The sequence below is a fragment of the Rhynchophorus ferrugineus genome, unplaced genomic scaffold (genome assembly GCF_030347505.1).
Source record: "Rhynchophorus ferrugineus isolate W39M unplaced genomic scaffold, kcgeb_rfMv2 rfM3, whole genome shotgun sequence".
In the NCBI taxonomy this organism is placed as follows: Eukaryota; Metazoa; Arthropoda; class Insecta; order Coleoptera; family Curculionidae; genus Rhynchophorus; species Rhynchophorus ferrugineus.
This window is the reverse complement of record NW_027472582.1, coordinates 41,253,914-41,272,728: the sequence shown is the minus strand read 5'-3', so window position 1 is coordinate 41,272,728 and position 18,815 is coordinate 41,253,914.

Sequence of the window (18,815 nt, the reverse complement as noted above, 5' to 3'; positions counted from 1 at the left end):
TAATGCAATTTCGCAACCGGCAATGTAATTAGCATGCCGAATATCACTTGGAATGTGAATTGGGACGAAATCGCCAATAGATAAGACCATTTTACAATTTGGGACCAAGTTAGAAGCAGAGCCTAAGGTGTAAATTATCGATAGTCCATATCTCGGAAACTATAAGAGTTAATGCAATTTGGCAACCCGCAATGTAATTAGCATGCCGAATATTACTTGGAATGTGAATTGGAACGAAATCGCCAATAGATAAGACCATTTTACAATTTGGGCCCAAGTTAGAAGCAGAGCCTAAGGTGTAAATTATCGATAGTCCATATCTCGGAAACTATAAGAGATAATGCAATTTGGCAACCGGCAATGTAATTAGCATGCCGAATATTACTTGGAATGTGAATTGGAACGAAATCGCCAATAGGTAAGACCATTTTACAATTTGGGCCCAAGTTAGAAGCAGAGCCTAAGGTGTAAATTATCGATAGTCCATATCTCGGAAACTATAAGAGATAATTCAATTTGGCAACCGGCAATGTAATTAGCATGCCGAATATTACTTGGAATGTGAATTGGAACGAAATCGCCAATAGATAAGACCATTTTACAATTTGGGCCCAAGTTAGAAGCAGAGCCTAAGGTGTAAATTATCGATAGTCCATATCTCGGAAACTATAAGAGATAATGCAATTTGGCAACCGGCAATGTAATTAGCATGCCGAATATTACTTGGAATGTGAATTGGAACGAAATCGCCAATAGATAAGGCCATTTTACAATTTGGGCCCAAGTTAGAAGCAGAGCCTATGGTGTAAATTATCGATAGTCCATATCTCGGAAACTATAAGACATAATGCAATTTGGCAACCGGCAATGTAATTAGCATGCCGAATATTACTTGGAATGTGAATTGGAACGAAATCGCCAATAGATAAGCCCATTTTACAATTTGGGCCCAAGTTAGAAGCAGAGCCTAAGGTGTAAATTATCGATAGTCCATATCTCGGAAACTATAAGAGATAATGCAATTTGGCAACCGGCAATGTAATTAGCATGCCGAATATTACTTGGAATGTGAATTGGAACGAAATCGCCAATAGATAAGACCATTTTACAATTTGGGCCCAAGTTAGAAGCAGAGCCTAAGGTGTAAATTATCGATAGTCCATATCTCGGAAACTATAAGAGATAATGCAATTTGGCAACCGGCAATGTAATTAGCATGCCGAATATTACTTGGAATGTGAATTGGAACGAAATCGCCAATAGATAAGACCATTTTACAATTTGGGCCCAAGTTAGAAGCAGAGCCTAAGGTGTAAATTATCGATAGTCCATATCTCGGAAACTATAAGAGATAATGCAATTTCGCAACCGGCAATGTAATTAGCATGCCGAATATCACTTAGAATGTGAATTGGGACGAAATCGCCAATAGATAAGACCATTTTACAATTTGGGCCCAAGTTAGAAGCAGAGCCTAAGGTGTAAATTATCGATAGTCCATATCTCGGAAACTATAAGAGATAATGCAATTTGGCAACCGGCAATGTAATTAGCATGCCGAATATTACTTGGAATGTGAATTGGAACGAAATCGCCAATAGATAAGACCATTTTACAATTTGGGCCCAAGTTAGAAGCAGAGCCTAAGGTGTAAATTATCGATAGTCCATATCTTGGAAACAATAAGAGATAATGCAATTTGGCAACCGGCATTGTAATTAGCATGCCGAATATTACTTGGAATGTGAATTGGAACGAAATCGCCAATAGGTAAGACCATTTTACAATTTGGGCCCAAGTTAGAAGCAGAGCCTAAGGTGTAAATTATCGATAGTCCATATCTCGGAAACTATAAGAGATAATTCAATTTGGCAATCGGCAATGTAATTAGCATGCCGAATATTACTTGGAATGTGAATTGGAACGAAATCGCCAATAGATAAGACCATTTTACAATTTGGGCCCAAGTTAGAAGCAGAGCCTAAGGTGTAAATTATCGATAGTCCATATCTCGGAAACTATAAGAGATAATGCAATTTGGCAACCGGCAATGTAATTAGCATGCCGAATATTACTTGGAATGTGAATTGGAACGAAATCGCCAATAGATAAGACCATTTTACAATTTGGGCCCAAGTTAGAAGCAGAGCCTAAGGTGTAAATTATCGATAGTCCATATCTCGGAAACTATAAGAGATAATGCAATTTGGCAACCGGCAATGTAATTAGCATGCCGAATATTACTTGGAATGTGAATTGGAACGAAATCGCCAATAGATAAGACCATTTTACAATTTGGGCCCAAGTTAGAAGCAGAGCCTAAGGTGTAAATTATCGATAGTCCATATCTCTGAAACTATAAGAGATAATGCAATTTCGCAAACGGCAATGTAATTAGCATGCCGAATATTACTTGGAATGTGAATTGGAACGAAATCGCCAATAGATAAGACCATTTTACAATTTGGGCCCAAGTTAGAAGCAGAGCCTAAGGTGTAAATTATCGATAGTCCATATCTCGGAAACTATAAGAGATAATGCAATTTGGCAACCGGCAATGTAATTAGCATGCCGAATATTACTTGGAATGTGAATTGGAACGAAATCGCCAATAGATAAGACCATTTTACAATTTGGGCCCAAGTTAGAAGCAGAGCCTAAGGTGTAAATTATTGATAGTCCATATCTCGGAAACTATAAGAGATAATGCAATTTCGCAACCGGCAATGTAATTAGCATGCCGAATATCACTTGGAATGTGAATTGGGACGAAATCGCCAATAGATAAGACCATTTTACAGTTTGGGCCCAAGTTAGAAGCAGAGCCTAAGGTGTAAATTATCGATAGTCCATATCTCGGAAACTATAAGAGATAATGCAATTTGGCAACCGGCAGTGTAATTAGCATGCCGAATATTACTTGAAATGTGAATTGGAACGAAATCGCCAATAGATAAGACCATTTTACAATTTGGGCCCAAGTTAGAAGCAGAGCCTAAGGTGTAAATTATCGATAGTCCATATCTCGGAAACTATAAGAGATAATGCAATTTGGCAACCGGCAATGTAATTAGCATGCCGAATATTACTTGGAATGTGAATTGGAACGAAATCGCCAATAGATAAGACCATTTTACAATTTGGGCCCAAGTTATAAGCAGAGCCTATGGTGTAAATTATCGATAGTCCATATCTCGGAAACTATAAGAGATAATGCAATTTGGCAACCGGCAATGTAATTAGCATGCCGAATATTACTTGGAATGTGAATTGGAACGAAATCGCCAATAGATAAGACCATTTTACAATTTGGGCCCAAGTTAGAAGCAGAGCCTAAGGTGTAAATAATCGATAGTCCATATCTCGGAAACTATAAGAGTTAATGCAATTTGGCAACCGGCAATGTAATTAGCATGCCGAATATTACTTGGAATGTGAATTGGAACGAAATCGCCAATAGATAAGACCATTTTACAATTTGGGCCCAAGTTAGAAGCAGAGCCTAAGGTGTAAATTATCGATAGTCCATATCTCGGAAACTATAAGAGATAATGCAATTTGGCAACCGGCAATGTAATTAGCATGCCGAATATTACTTGGAATGTGAATTGGAACGAAATCGCCAATAGATAAGACCATTTTACAATTTGGGCCCAAGTTAGAAGCAGAGCCTAAGGTGTAAATTATCGATAGTCCATATCTCGGAAACTATAAGAGATAATGCAATTTGGCAACCGGCAATGCAATTAGCATGCCGAATATTACTTGGAATGTGAATTGGAACGAAATCGCCAATAGGTAAGACCATTTTACAATTTGGGCCCAAGTTAGAAGCAGAGCCTAAGGTGTAAATTATCGATAGTCCATATCTCGGAAACGATAAGAGATAATGCAATTTGGCAAACGGCAATGTAATTAGCATGCCGAATATTACTTGGAATGTGAATTGGAACGAAATCGCCAATAGATAAGACCATTTTACAATTTGGGCCCAAGTTAGAAGCAGAGCCTAAGGTGTAAATTATCGATAGTCCATATCTCGGAAACGATAAGAGATAATGCAATTTGGCAACCGGCAATGTAATTAGCATGCCGAATATTACTTGGAATGTGAATTGGAACGAAATCGCCAATAGAGAAGACCATTTTACAATTTGGGCCCAAGTTAGAAGCAGAGCCTAAGGTGTAGATTATCGATAGTCCATATCTCGGAAACTATAAGAGATAATGCAATTTGGCAACCGGCAATGTAATTAGCATGCCGAATATTACTTGGAATGTGAATTGGAACGAAATCGCCAATAGATAAGACCATTTTACAATTTGGGCCCAAGTTAGAAGCAGAGCCTAAGGTGTAAATAATCGATAGTCCATATCTCGGAAACGATAAGAGATAATGCAATTTGGCAACCGGCAATGTAATTAGCATGCCGAATATTACTTGGAATGTGAATTGGAACGAAATCGCCAATAGATAAGACGATTTTACAATTTGGGCCCAAGTTAGAAGCAGAGCCTAAGATGTAAATTATCGATAGTCCATATCTCGGAAACTATAAGAGATAATGCAATTTGGCAACCGGCAATGTAATTAGCATGCCGAATATTACTTGGAATGTGAATTGGAACGAAATCGCCAATAGATAAGACCATTTTACAATTTGGGCCCAAGTTAGAAGCAGAGCCTAAGGTGTAAATTATCGATAGTCCATATCTCGGAAACTATAAGAGATAATGCAATTTGGCAACCGGCAATGTAATTAGCATGCCGAATATTACTTGGAATGTGAATTGGAACGAAATCGCCAATAGGTAAGACCATTTTACAATTTGGGCCCAATTTAGAAGCTGAGCCTAAGGTGTAAATTATCGATAGTCCATATCTCGGAAACGATAAGAGATAATGCAATTTGGCAACCGGCAATGTAATTAGCATGCCGAATATTACTTGGAATGTGAATTGGAACGAAATCGCCAATAGAGAAGACCATTTTACAATTTGGGCCCAAGTTAGAAGCAGAGCCTAAGGTGTAAATTATCGATAGTCTATATCTCGGAAACTATAAGAGATAATGCAATTTGGCAACCGGCAATGTAATTAGCATGCCGAATATTACTTGGAATGTGAATTGGAACGAAATCGCCAATAGATAAGACGATTTTACAATTTGGGCCCAAGTTAGAAGCAGAGCCTAAGGTGTAAATTATCGATAGTCCATATCTCGGAAACTATAAGAGATAATGCAATTTGGCAACCGGCAATGTAATTAGCATGCCGAATATTACTTGGAATGTGAATTGGAACGAAATCGCCAATAGAGAAGACCATTTTACAATTTGGGCCCAAGTTAGAAGCAGAGCCTAAGGTGTAAATTATCGATAGTCTATATCTCGGAAACTATAAGAGATAATGCAATTTGGCAACCGGCAATGTAATTAGCATGCCGAATATTACTTGGAATGTGAATTGGAACGAAATCGCCAATAGATAAGACCATTTTCAATTTGGGCCCAAGTTAGAAGCAGAGCCTAAAGTGTAAATTACCGATAGCCCATATCTCGGAAACTATAAGAGATAATGCAATTTGGCAACCGGCAATGTAATTAGCATGCCGAATATTACTTGGAATGTGAATTGGAACGAAATCGCCAATAGATAAGACGATTTTACAATTTGGGCCCAAGTTAGAAGCAGAGCCTAAGGTGTAAATTATCGATAGTCCATATCTCGGAAACTATAAGAGATAATGCAATTTGGCAACCGGCAATGTAATTAGCATGCCGAATATTACTTGGAATGTGAATTGGAACGAAATCGCCAATAGATAAGACGATTTTACAATTTGGGCCCAAGTTAGAAGCAGAGCCTAAGGTGTAAATTATCGATAGTCTATATCTCGGAAACTATAAGAGATAATGCAATTTGGCAACCGGCAATGTAATTAGCATGCCGAATATTACTTGGAATGTGAATTGGAACGAAATCGCCAATAGAGAAGACCATTTTACAATTTGGGCCCAAGATAGAAGCAGAGCCTAAGGTGTAAATTATCGATAGTCCATATCTCGGAAACTATAAGAGATAATGCAATTTGGCAACCGGCAATGTAATTAGCATGCCGAATATTACTTGGAATGTGAATTGGAACGAAATCGCCAATAGATAAGACCATTTTACAATTTGGGCCCAAGTTAGAAGCAGAGCCTAAGGTGTAAATTATCGATAGTCCATATCTCGGAAACGATAAGAGATAATGCAATTTGGCAACCGGCAATGTAATTAGCATGCCGAATATTACTTGGAATGTGAATTGGAACGAAATCGCCAATAGAGAAGACCATTTTACAATTTGGGCCCAAGTTAGAAGCAGAGCCTAAGGTGTAAATTATCGATAGTCCATATCTCGGAAACTATAAGAGATAATGCAATTTGGCAACCGGCAATGTAATTAGCATGCCGAATATTACTTGGAATGTGAATTGGAACGAAATCGCCAATAGATAAGACCATTTTACAATTTGGGCCCAAGTTAGAAGCAGAGCCTAAGGTGTAAATTATCGATAGTCCATATCTCGGAAACTATAAGAGATAATGCAATTTGGCAACCGGCAATGTAATTAGCATGCCGAATAATACTTGGAATGTGAATTGGAACGAAATCGCCAATAGATAAGACCATTTTACAATTAGGGCCCAAGTTAGAAGCAGAGCCTAAGGTGTAAATTATTGATAGTCCATATCTCGGAAACTATAAGAGATAATGCAATTTCGCAACCGGCAATGTAATTAGCATGCCGAATATCACTTGGAATGTGAATTGGGACGAAATCGCCAATAGATAAGACCATTTTACAATTTGGGCCCAAGTTAGAAGCAGAGCCTAAGGTGTAAATTATCGATAGTCCATATCTCGGAAACTATAAGAGATAATGCAATTTGGCAACCGGCATTGTAATTAGCATGCCGAATATTACTTGGAATGTGAATTGGAACGAAATCGCCAATAGAGAAGACCATTTTACAATTTGGGCCCAAGTTAGAAGCAGAGCCTAAGGTGTAAATTATCGATAGTCCATATCTCGGAAACTATAAGAGATAATGCAATTTGGCAACCGGCAATGTAATTAGCATGCCGAATATTACTTGGAATGTGAATTGGAACGAAATCGCCAATAGAGAAGACCATTTTACAATTTGGGCCCAAGTTAGAAGCAGAACCTAAGGTGTAAATTATCGATAGTCCATATCTCGGAAACTATAAGAGATAATGCAATTTGGCAAACGGCAATGTAATTAGCATGCCGAATATTACTTGGAATGTGAATTGGAACGAAATCGCCAATAGAGAAGACCATTTTACAATTTGGGCCCAAGTTAGAAGCAGAGCCTAAGGTGTAAATTATCGATAGTCCATATCTCGGAAACTATAAGAGATAATGCAATTTGGCAACCGGCAATGTAATTAGCATGCCGAATATTACTTGGAATGTGAATTGGAACGAAATCGCCAATAGAGAAGACCATTTTACAATTTGGGCCCAAGTTAGAAGCAGAGCCTAAGGTGTAAATTATCGATAGTCCATATCTCGGAAACTATAAGAGATAATGCAATTTGGCAACCGGCAATGTAATTAGCATGCCGAATATTACTTGGAATGTGAATTGGAACGAAATCGCCAATAGATAAGACTATTTTACAATTTGGGCCCAAGTTAGAAGCAGAGCCTAAGGTGTAAATTATCGATAGTCCATATCTCGGAAACTATAAGAGATAATGCAATTTGGCAACCGGCAATGTAATTAGCATGCCGAATATTACTTGGAATGTGAATTGGAACGAAATCGCCAATAGGTAAGACCATTTTACAATTTGGGCCCAATTTAGAAGCTGAGCCTAAGGTGTAAATTATCGATAGTCCATATCTCGGAAACGATAAGAGATAATGCAATTTGGCAACCGGCAATGTAATTAGCATGCCGGATATTACTTGGAATGTGAATTGGAACGAAATCGCCAATAGATAAGACCATTTTACAATTTGGGCCCAAGTTAGAAGCAGAGCCTAAGGTGTAAATTACCGATAGCCCATATCTCGGAAACTATAAGAGATAATGCAATTTGGCAACCGGCAATATAATTAGCATGCCGAATATTACTTGGAATGTGAATTGGAACGAAATCGCCAATAGATAAGACGATTTTACAATTTGGGCCCAAGTTAGAAGCAGAGCCTAAGGTGTAAATTATCGATAGTCCATATCTCGGAAACTATAAGAGATAATGCAATTTGGCAACCGGCAATGTAATTAGCATGCCGAATATTACTTGGAATGTGAATTGGAACGAAATCGCCAATAGAGAAGACCATTTTACAATTTGGGCCCAAGTTAGAAGCAGAGCCTAAGGTGTAAATTATCGATAGTCCATATCTCGGAAACTATAAGATATAATGCAATTTGGCAACCGGCAATGTAATTAGCATGCCGAATATTACTTGGAATGTGAATTGGAACGAAATCGCCAATAGAGAAGACCATTTTACAATTTGGGCCCAAGTTAGAAGCAGAGCCTAAGGTGTAAATTATCGATAGTCCATATCTCGGAAACTATAAGAGATAATGCAATTTGGCAACCGGCAATGTAATTAGCATGCCGAATATTACTTGGAATGTGAATTGGAACGAAATCGCCAATAGATAAGACCATTTTACAATTTGGGCCCAAGTTAGAAGCAGAGCCTAAGGTGTAAATTATCGATAGTCCATATCTCGGAAACGATAAGAGATAATGCAATTTGGCAACCGGCAATGTAATTAGCATGCCGAATATTACTTGGAATGTGAATTGGAACGAAATCGCCAATAGAGAAGACCATTTTACAATTTGGGCCCAAGTTAGAAGCAGAGCCTAAGGTGTAAATTATCGATAGTCCATATCTCGGAAACTATAAGAGATAATGCAATTTGGCAACCGGCAATGTAATTAGCATGCCGAATATTACTTGGAATGTGAATTGGAACGAAAACGCCAATAGATAAGACCATTTTACAATTTGGGCCCAAGTTAGAAGCAGAGCCTAAGGTGTAAATTATCGATAGTCCATATCTCGGAAACTATAAGAGATAATGCAATTTGGCAACCGGCAATGTAATTAGCATGCCGAATATTACTTGGAATGTGAATTGGAACGATATCGCCAATAGATAAGACCATTTTACAATTTGGGCCCAAGTTAGAAGCAGAGCCTAAAGTGTAAATTATCGATAGTCCATATCTCGGAAACTATAAGAGATAATGCAATTTGGCAACCGGCAATGTAATTAGCATGCCGAATATTACTTGGAATGTGAATTGGAACGAAATCGCCAATAGAGAAGACCATTTTACAATTTGGGCCCAAGTTAGAAGCAGAGCCTAAGGTGTAAATTATCGATAGTCCATATCTCGGAAACTATAAGAGATAATGCAATTTGGCAACCGGCAATGTAATTAGCATGCCGAATATTACTTGGAATGTGAATTGGAACGAAATCGCCAATAGATAAGACCATTTTACAATTTGGGCCCAAGTTAGAAGCAGAGCCTAAGGTGTAAATTATCGATAGTCCATATCTCGGAAACTATAAGAGATAATGCAATTTGGCAACCGGCAATGTAATTAGCATGCCGAATATTACTTGGAATGTGAATTGGAACGAAATCGCCAATAGGTAAGACCATTTTACAATTTGGGCCCAATTTAGAAGCTGAGCCTAAGGTGTAAATTATCGATAGTCCATATCTCGGAAACGATAAGAGATAATGCAATTTGGCAACCGGCAATGTAATTAGCATGCCGGATATTACTTGGAATGTGAATTGGAACGAAATCGCCAATAGATAAGACCATTTTACAATTTGGGCCCAAGTTAGAAGCAGAGCCTAAGGTGTAAATTACCGATAGCCCATATCTCGGAAACTATAAGAGATAATGCAATTTGGCAACCGGCAATGTAATTAGCATGCCGAATATTACTTGGAATGTGAATTGGAACGAAATCGCCAATAGATAAGACGATTTTACAATTTGGGCCCAAGTTAGAAGCAGAGCCTAAGGTGTAAATTATCGATAGTCCATATCTCGGAAACTATAAGAGATAATGCAATTTGGCAACCGGCAATGTAATTAGCATGCCGAATATTACTTGGAATGTGAATTGGAACGAAATCGCCAATAGAGAAGACCATTTTACAATTTGGGCCCAAGTTAGAAGCAGAGCCTAAGGTGTAAATTATCGATAGTCCATATCTCGGAAACTATAAGAGATAATGCAATTTGGCAACCGGCAATGTAATTAGCATGCCGAATATTACTTGGAATGTGAATTGGAACGAAATCGCCAATAGATAAGACCATTTTACAATTTGGGCCCAAGTTAGAAGCAGAGCCTAAGGTGTAAATTATCGATAGTCCATATCTCGGAAACTATAAGAGATAATGCAATTTGGCAACCGGCAATGTAATTAGCATGCCGAATATTACTTGGAATGTGAATTGGAACGAAATCGCCAATAGATAAGACCATTTTACAATTTGGGCCCAAGTTAGAAACAGAGCCTAAGGTGTAAATTATTGATAGTCCATATCTCATAAACTATAAGAGATAATGCAATTTCGCAACCGGCAATGTAATTAGCATGCCGAATATCACTTGGAATGTGAATTGGGACGAAATCGCCAATAGATAAGACCATTTTACAATTTGGGCCCAAGTTAGAAGCAGAGCCTAAGGTGTAAATTATTGATAGTCCATATCTCGGAAAATATAAGAGATAATGCAATTTGGCAACCGGCAATGTAATTAGCATGCCGAATATTACTTGGAATGTGAATTGGAACGAAATCGAAAATAGATAAGACCATTTTACAATTTGGGCCCAAGTTAGAAGCAGAGCCTAAGGTGTAAATTATCGATAGTCCATATCTCGGAAACTATAAGAGATAATGCAATTTGGCAACCGGCAATGTAATTAGCATGCCGAATATTACTTGGAATGTGAATTGGAACGAAATCGCCAATAGGTAAGACCATTGTACAATTTGGGCCCAAGTTAGAAGCAGAGCCTAAGGTGTAAATTATCGATAGTCCATATCTCGGAAACTATAAGAGATAATTCAATTTGGCAACCGGCAATGTAATTAGCATGCCGAATATTACTTGGAATGTGAATTGGAACGAAATCGCCAATAGATAAGACCATTTTACAATTTGGGCCCAAGTTAGAAGCAGAGCCTAAGGTGTAAATTATCGATAGTCCATATCTCGGAAACTATAAGAGATAATGCAATTTGGCAACCGGCAATGTAATTAGCATGCCGAATATTACTTGGAATGTGAATTGGAACGAAATCGCCAATAGATAAGACCATTTTACAATTTGGGCCCAAGTTAGAAGCAGAGCCTAAGGTGTAAATTATCGATAGTCCATATCTCGGAAACTATAAGAGATAATGCAATTTGGCAACCGGCAATGTAATTAGCATGCCGAATATTACTTGGAATGTGAATTGGAACGAAATCGCCTATAGATAAGACCATTTTACAATTTGGGCCCAAGTTAGAAGCAGAGCCTAAGGTGTAAATTATCGATAGTCCATATCTCGGAAACTATAAGAGATAATGCAATTTGGCAACCGCAATGTAATTAGCATGCCGAATATTACTTGGAATGTGAATTGGAACGAAATCGCCAATAGATAAGACCATTTTACAATTTGGGCCCAAGTTAGAAGCAGAGCCTAAGGTGTAAATTATTGATAGTCCATATCTCGGAAACTATAAGAGATAATGCAATTTCGCAACCGGCAATGTAATTAGCATGCCGAATATCACTTGGAATGTGAATTGGGACGAAATCGCCAATAGATAAGACCATTTTACAATTTGGGCCCAAGTTAGAAGCAGAGCCTAAGGTGTAAATTATCGATAGTCCATATCTCGGAAACTATAAGAGATAATGCAATTTGGCAACCGGCAATGTAATTAGCATGCCGAATATTACTTGGAATGTGAATTGGAACGAAATCGCCAATAGATAAGACCATTTTACAATTTGGGCCCAAGTTAGAAGCAGAGCCTAAGGTGTAAATTATCGATAGTCCATATCTCGGAAACTATAAGAGATAATGCAATTTGGCAACCGGCAATGTAATTAGCATGCCGAATATTACTTGGAATGTGAATTGGAACGAAATCGCCAATAGATAAGACCATTTTACAATTTGGGCCCAAGTTAGAAGCAGAGCCTAAGGTGTAAATTATCGATAGTCCATATCTCGGAAACTATAAGAGATAATGCAATTTGGCAACCGGCAATGTAATTAGCATGCCGAATATTACTTGGAATGTGAATTGGAACGAAATCGCCAATAGATAAGACCATTTTACAATTTGGGCCCAAGTTAGAAGAAGAGCCTATGGTGTAAATTATCGATAGTCCATATCTCGGAAACTATAAGAGATAATGTAATTTGGCAACCGGCAATGTAATTAGCATGCCGAATATTACTTGGAATGTGAATTGGAACGAAATCGCCAATAGATAAGCCCATTTTACAATTTGGGCCCAAGTTAGAAGCAGAGCCTAAGGTGTAAATTATCGATAGTCCATATCTCGGAAACTATAAGAGATAATGCAATTTGGCAACCGGCAATGTAATTAGCATGCCGAATATTACTTGGAATGTGAATTGGAACGAAATCGCCAATAGATAAGACCATTTTACAATTTGGGCCCAAGTTAGAAGCAGAGCCTAAGGTGTAAATTATCGATAGTCCATATCTCGGAAACTATAAGAGATAATGCAATTTGGCAACCGTCAATGTATTTAGCATGCCGAATATTACTTGGAATGTGAATTGGAACGAAATCGCCAATAGATAAGACCATTTTACAATTTGGGCCCAAGTTAGAAGCAGAGCCTAAGGTGTAAATTATTGATAGTCCATATCTCGGAAACTATAAGAGATAATGCAATTTCGCAACCGGCAATGTAATTAGCATGCCGAATATCACTTGGAATGTGAATTGGGACGAAATCGCCAATAGATAAGACCATTTTACAATTTGGGCCCAAGTTAGAAGCAGAGCCTAAGGTGTAAATTATCGATAGTCCATATCTCGGAAACTATAAGAGATAATGCAATTTGGCAACCGGCAATGTAATTAGCATGCCGAATATTACTTGGAATGTGAATTGGAACGAAATCGCCAATAGATAAGACCATTTTACAATTTGGGCCCAAGTTAGAAGCAGAGCCTAATGTGTAAATTATCGATAGTCCATATCTCGGAAACTATAAGAGATAATGCAATTTGGCAACCGGCAATGTAATTAGCATGCCGAATATTACTTGGAATGTGAATTGGAACGAAATCGATAATAGGTAAGACCATTTTACAATTTGGGCCCAAGTTAGAAGCAGAGCCTAAGGTGTAAATTATCGATAGTCCATATCTCGGAAACTATAAGAGATAATTAAATTTGGCAATCGGCAATGTAATTAGCATGCCGAATATTACTTGGAATGTGAATTGGAACGAAATCGCCAATAGATAAGACCATTTTACAATTTGGGCCCAAGTTAGAAGCAGAGCCTAAGGTGTAAATTATCGATAGTCCATATCTCGGAAACTATAATAGATAATGCAATTTGGCAACCGGCAATGTAATTAGCATGCCGAATATTACTTGGAATGTGAATTGGAACGAAATCGCCAATAGATAAGACCATTTTACAATTTGGGCCCAAGTTAGAAGCAGAGCCTAAGGTGTAAATTATCGATAGTCCATATCTCGGAAACTATAAGAGATAATGCAATTTGGCAACCGGCAATGTAATTAGCATGCCGAATATTACTTGGAATGTGAATTGGAACGAAATCGCCAATAGATAAGACCATTTTACAATTTGGGCCCAAGTTAGAAGCAGAGCCTAAGGTGTAAATTATCGATAGTCCATATCTCGGAAACTATAAGAGTTAATGCAATTTGGCAACCGGCAATGTAATTAGCATGCCGAATATTACTTGGAATGTTAATTGGAACGAAATCGCCAATAGATAAGACCATTTTACAATTTGGGCCCAAGTTAGAAGCAGAGCCTAAGGTGTAAATTATCGATAGTCCATATCTCGGAAACTATAAGAGTTAATGCAATTTGGCAACCGGCAATGTAATTAGCATGCCGAATATTACTTGGAATGTGAATTGGAACGAAATCGCCAATAGATAAGACCATTTTACAATTTGGGCCCAAGTTAGAAGCAGAGCCTAAGGTGTAAATTATCGATAGTCCATATCTCGGAAACTATAAGAGATAATGCAATTTGGCAACCGGCAATGTAATTAGCATGCCGAATATTACTTGGAATGTGAATTGGAACGAAATCGCCAATAGATAAGACCATTTTACAATTTGGGCCCAAGTTAGAAGCAGAGCCTAAGGTGTAAATTATCGATAGTCCATATCTCTGAAACTATAAGAGATAATGCAATTTCCCAAACGGCAATGTAATTAGAATGCCGAATATTACTTGGAATGTGAATTGGGACGAAATCGCCAATAGAGAAGACCATTTTACAATTTGGGCCCAAGTTAGAAGCAGAGCCTAAGGTGTAAATTATCGATAGTCCATATCTCGGAAACTATAAGAGATAATGCAATTTGGCAACCGGCAATGTAATTAGCATGCCGAATATTACTTGGAATGTGAATTGGAACGAAATCGCCAATAGATAAGACCATTTTACAATTTGGGCCCAAGTTAGAAGCAGAGCCTAAGGTGTAAATTATCGATAGTCCATATCTCGGAAACTATAAGAGATAATGCAATTTGGCAACCGGCAATGTAATTAGCATGCCGAATATTACTTGGAATGTGAATTGGAACGAAATCGCCAATAGGTAAGACCATTTTACAATTTGGGCCCAAGTTAGAAGCAGAGCCTAAGGTGTAAATTATCGATAGTCCATATCTCGGAAACTATAAGAGATAATTCAATTTGGCAACCGGCAATGTAATTAGCATGCCGAATATTACTTGGAATGTGAATTGGAACGAAATCGCCAATAGATAAGACCATTTTACAATTTGGGCCCAAGTTAGAAGCAGAGCCTAAGGTGTAAATTATCGATAGTCCATATCTCGGAAACTATAAGAGATAATGCAATTTGGCAACCGGCAATGTAATTAGCATGACGAATATTACTTGGAATGTGAATTGGAACGAAATCGCCAATAGATAAGACCATTTTACAATTTGGGCCCAAGTTAGAAGCAGAGCCTAAGGTGTAAATTATCGATAGTCCATATCTCGGAAACTATAAGAGATAATGCAATTTGGCAACCGGCAATGTAATTAGCATGCCGAATATTACTTGGAATGTGAATTGGAACGAAATCGCCAATAGATAAGACCATTTTACAATTTGGGCCCAAGTTAGAAGCAGAGCCTAAGGTGTAAATTATCGATAGTCCATATCTCGGAAACTATAAGAGATAATGCAATTTGGCAACCGGCAATGTAATTAGCATGCCGAATATTACTTGGAATGTGAATTGGAACGAAATCGCCAATAGATAAGACCATTTTACAATTTGGGCCCAAGTTAGAAGCAGAGCCTAAGGTGTAAATTATTGATAGTCCATATCTCGGAAACTATAAGAGATAATGCAATTTCGCAACCGGCAATGTAATTAGCATGCCGAATATCACTTGGAATGTGAATTGGGACGAAATCGCCAATAGATAAGACCATTTTACAATTTGGGACCAAGTTAGAAGCAGAGCCTAAGGTGTAAATTATCGATAGTCCATATCTCGGAAACTATAAGAGATAATGCAATTTGGCAACCCGCAATGTAATTAGCATGCCGAATATTACTTGGAATGTGAATTGGAACGAAATCGCCAATAGATAAGACCATTTTACAATTTGGGCCCAAGTTAGAAGCAGAGCCTAAGGTGTAAATTATCGATAGTCCATATCTCGGAAACTATAAGAGATAATGCAATTTGGCAACCGGCAATGTAATTAGCATGCCGAATATTACTTGGAATGTGAATTGGAACGAAATCGCCAATAGGTAAGACCATTTTACAATTTGGGCCCAAGTTAGAAGCAGAGCCTAAGGTGTAAATTATCGATAGTCCATATCTCGGAAACTATAAGAGATAATTCAATTTGGCAACCGGCAATGTAATTAGCATGCCGAATATTACTTGGAATGTGAATTGGAACGAAATCGCCAATAGATAAGACCATTTTACAATTTGGGCCCAAGTTAGAAGCAGAGCCTAAGGTGTAAATTATCGATAGTCCATATCTCGGAAACTATAAGAGATAATGCAATTTGGCAACCGGCAATGTAATTAGCATGCCGAATATTACTTGGAATGTGAATTGGAACGAAATCGCCAATAGATAAGACCATTTTACAATTTGGGCCCAAGTTAGAAGCAGAGCCTATGGTGTAAATTATCGATAGTCCATATCTCGGAAACTATAAGACATAATGCAATTTGGCAACCGGCAATGTAATTAGCATGCCGAATATTACTTGGAATGTGAATTGGAACGAAATCGCCAATAGATAAGCCCATTTTACAATTTGGGCCCAAGTTAGAAGCAGAGCCTAAGGTGTAAATTATCGATAGTCCATATCTCGGAAACTATAAGAGATAATGCAATTTGGCAACCGGCAATGTAATTAGCATGCCGAATATTACTTGGAATGTGAATTGGAACGAAATCGCCAATAGATAAGACCATTTTACAATTTGGGCCCAAGTTAGAAGCAGAGCCTAAGGTATAAATTATCGATAGTCCATATCTCGGAAACTATAAGAGATAATGCAATTTGGCAACCGGCAATGTAATTAGCATGCCGAATATTACTTGGAATGTGAATTGGAACGAAATCGCCAATAGATAAGACCATTTTACAATTTGGGCCCAAGTTAGAAGCAGAGCCTAAGGTGTAAATTATCGATAGTCCATATCTCGGAAACTATAAGAGATAATGCAATTTCGCAACCGGCAATGTAATTAGCATGCCGAATATCACTTAGAATGTGAATTGGGACGAAATCGCCAATAGATAAGGCCATTTTACAATTTGGGCCCAAGTTAGAAGCAGAGCCTAAGGTGTAAATTATCGATAGTCCATATCTCGGAAACTATAAGAGATAATGCAATTTGGCAACCGGCAATGTAATTAGCATGCCGAATATTACTTGGAATGTGAATTGGAACGAAATCGCCAATAGATAAGACCATTTTACAATTTGGGCCCAAGTTAGAAGCAGAGCCTAAGGTGTAAATTATCGATAGTCCATATCTTGGAAACAATAAGAGATAATGCAATTTGGCAACCGGCATTGTAATTAGCATGCCGAATATTACTTGGAATGTGAATTGGAACGAAATCGCCAATAGGTAAGACCATTTTACAATTTGGGCCCAAGTTAGAAGCAGAGCCTAAGGTGTAAATTATCGATAGTCCATATCTCGGAAACTATAAGAGATAATTCAATTTGGCAATCGGCAATGTAATTAGCATGCCGAATATTACTTGGAATGTGAATTGGAACGAAATCGCCAATAGATAAGACCATTTTACAATTTGGGCCCAAGTTAGAAGCAGAGCCTAAGGTGTAAATTATCGATAGTCCATATCTCGGAAACTATAAGAGATAATGCAATTTGGCAACCGGCAATGTAATTAGCATGCCGAATATTACTTGGAATGTGAATTGGAACGAAATCGCCAATAGATAAGACCATTTTACAATTTGGGCCCAAGTTAGAAGCAGAGCCTAAGGTGTAAATTATCGATAGTCCATATCTCGGAAACTATAAGAGATAATGCAATTTGGCAACCGGCAATGTAATTAGCATGCCGAATATTACTTGGAATGTGAATTGGAACGAAATCGCCAATAGATAAGATCATTTTACAATTTGGGCCCAAGTTAGAAGCAGAGCCTAAGGTGTAAATTATCGATAGTCCATATCTCTGAAACTATAAGAGATAATGCAATTTCGCAAACGGCAATGTAATTAGCATGCCGAATATTACTTGGAATGTGAATTGGGACGAAATCGCCAATAGAGAAGACCATTTTACAATTTGGGCCCAAGTTAGAAGCAGAGCCTAAGGTGTAAATTATCGATAGTCCATATCTCGGAAACTATAAGAGATAATGCAATTTGGCAACCGGCAATGTAATTAGCATGCCGAATATTACTTGGAATGTGAATTGGAACGAAATCGTCAATAGATCGATGGAAGAACCTATTTTACAATTTGGGCCCAAGTTAGAAGCAGAGCCTAAGGTGTAAATTATTGATAGTCCATATCTCGGAAACTATAAGAGATAATGCAATTTCGAAACCGGCAATGTAATTAGCATGCCGAATATCACTTGGAATGTGAATTGGGACGAAATCGCCAATAGATAAGACCATTATACAATTTGGGCCCAAGTTAGAAGCAGAGCCTAAGGTGTAAATTATCGATAGTCCATATCTCGGAAACTATAAGAGATAATGCAATTTGGCAACCGGCAATGTAATTAGCATGCCGAATATTACTTGGAATGTGAATTGGAACGAAATCGCCAATAGATAAGACCATTTTACAATTTGGGCCCAAGTTAGAAGCAGAGCCTAAGGTGTAAATTATCGATAGTCCATATCTCGGAAACTATAAGAGATAATGCAATTTGGCAACCGGCAATGTAATTAGCATGCCGAATATTACTTG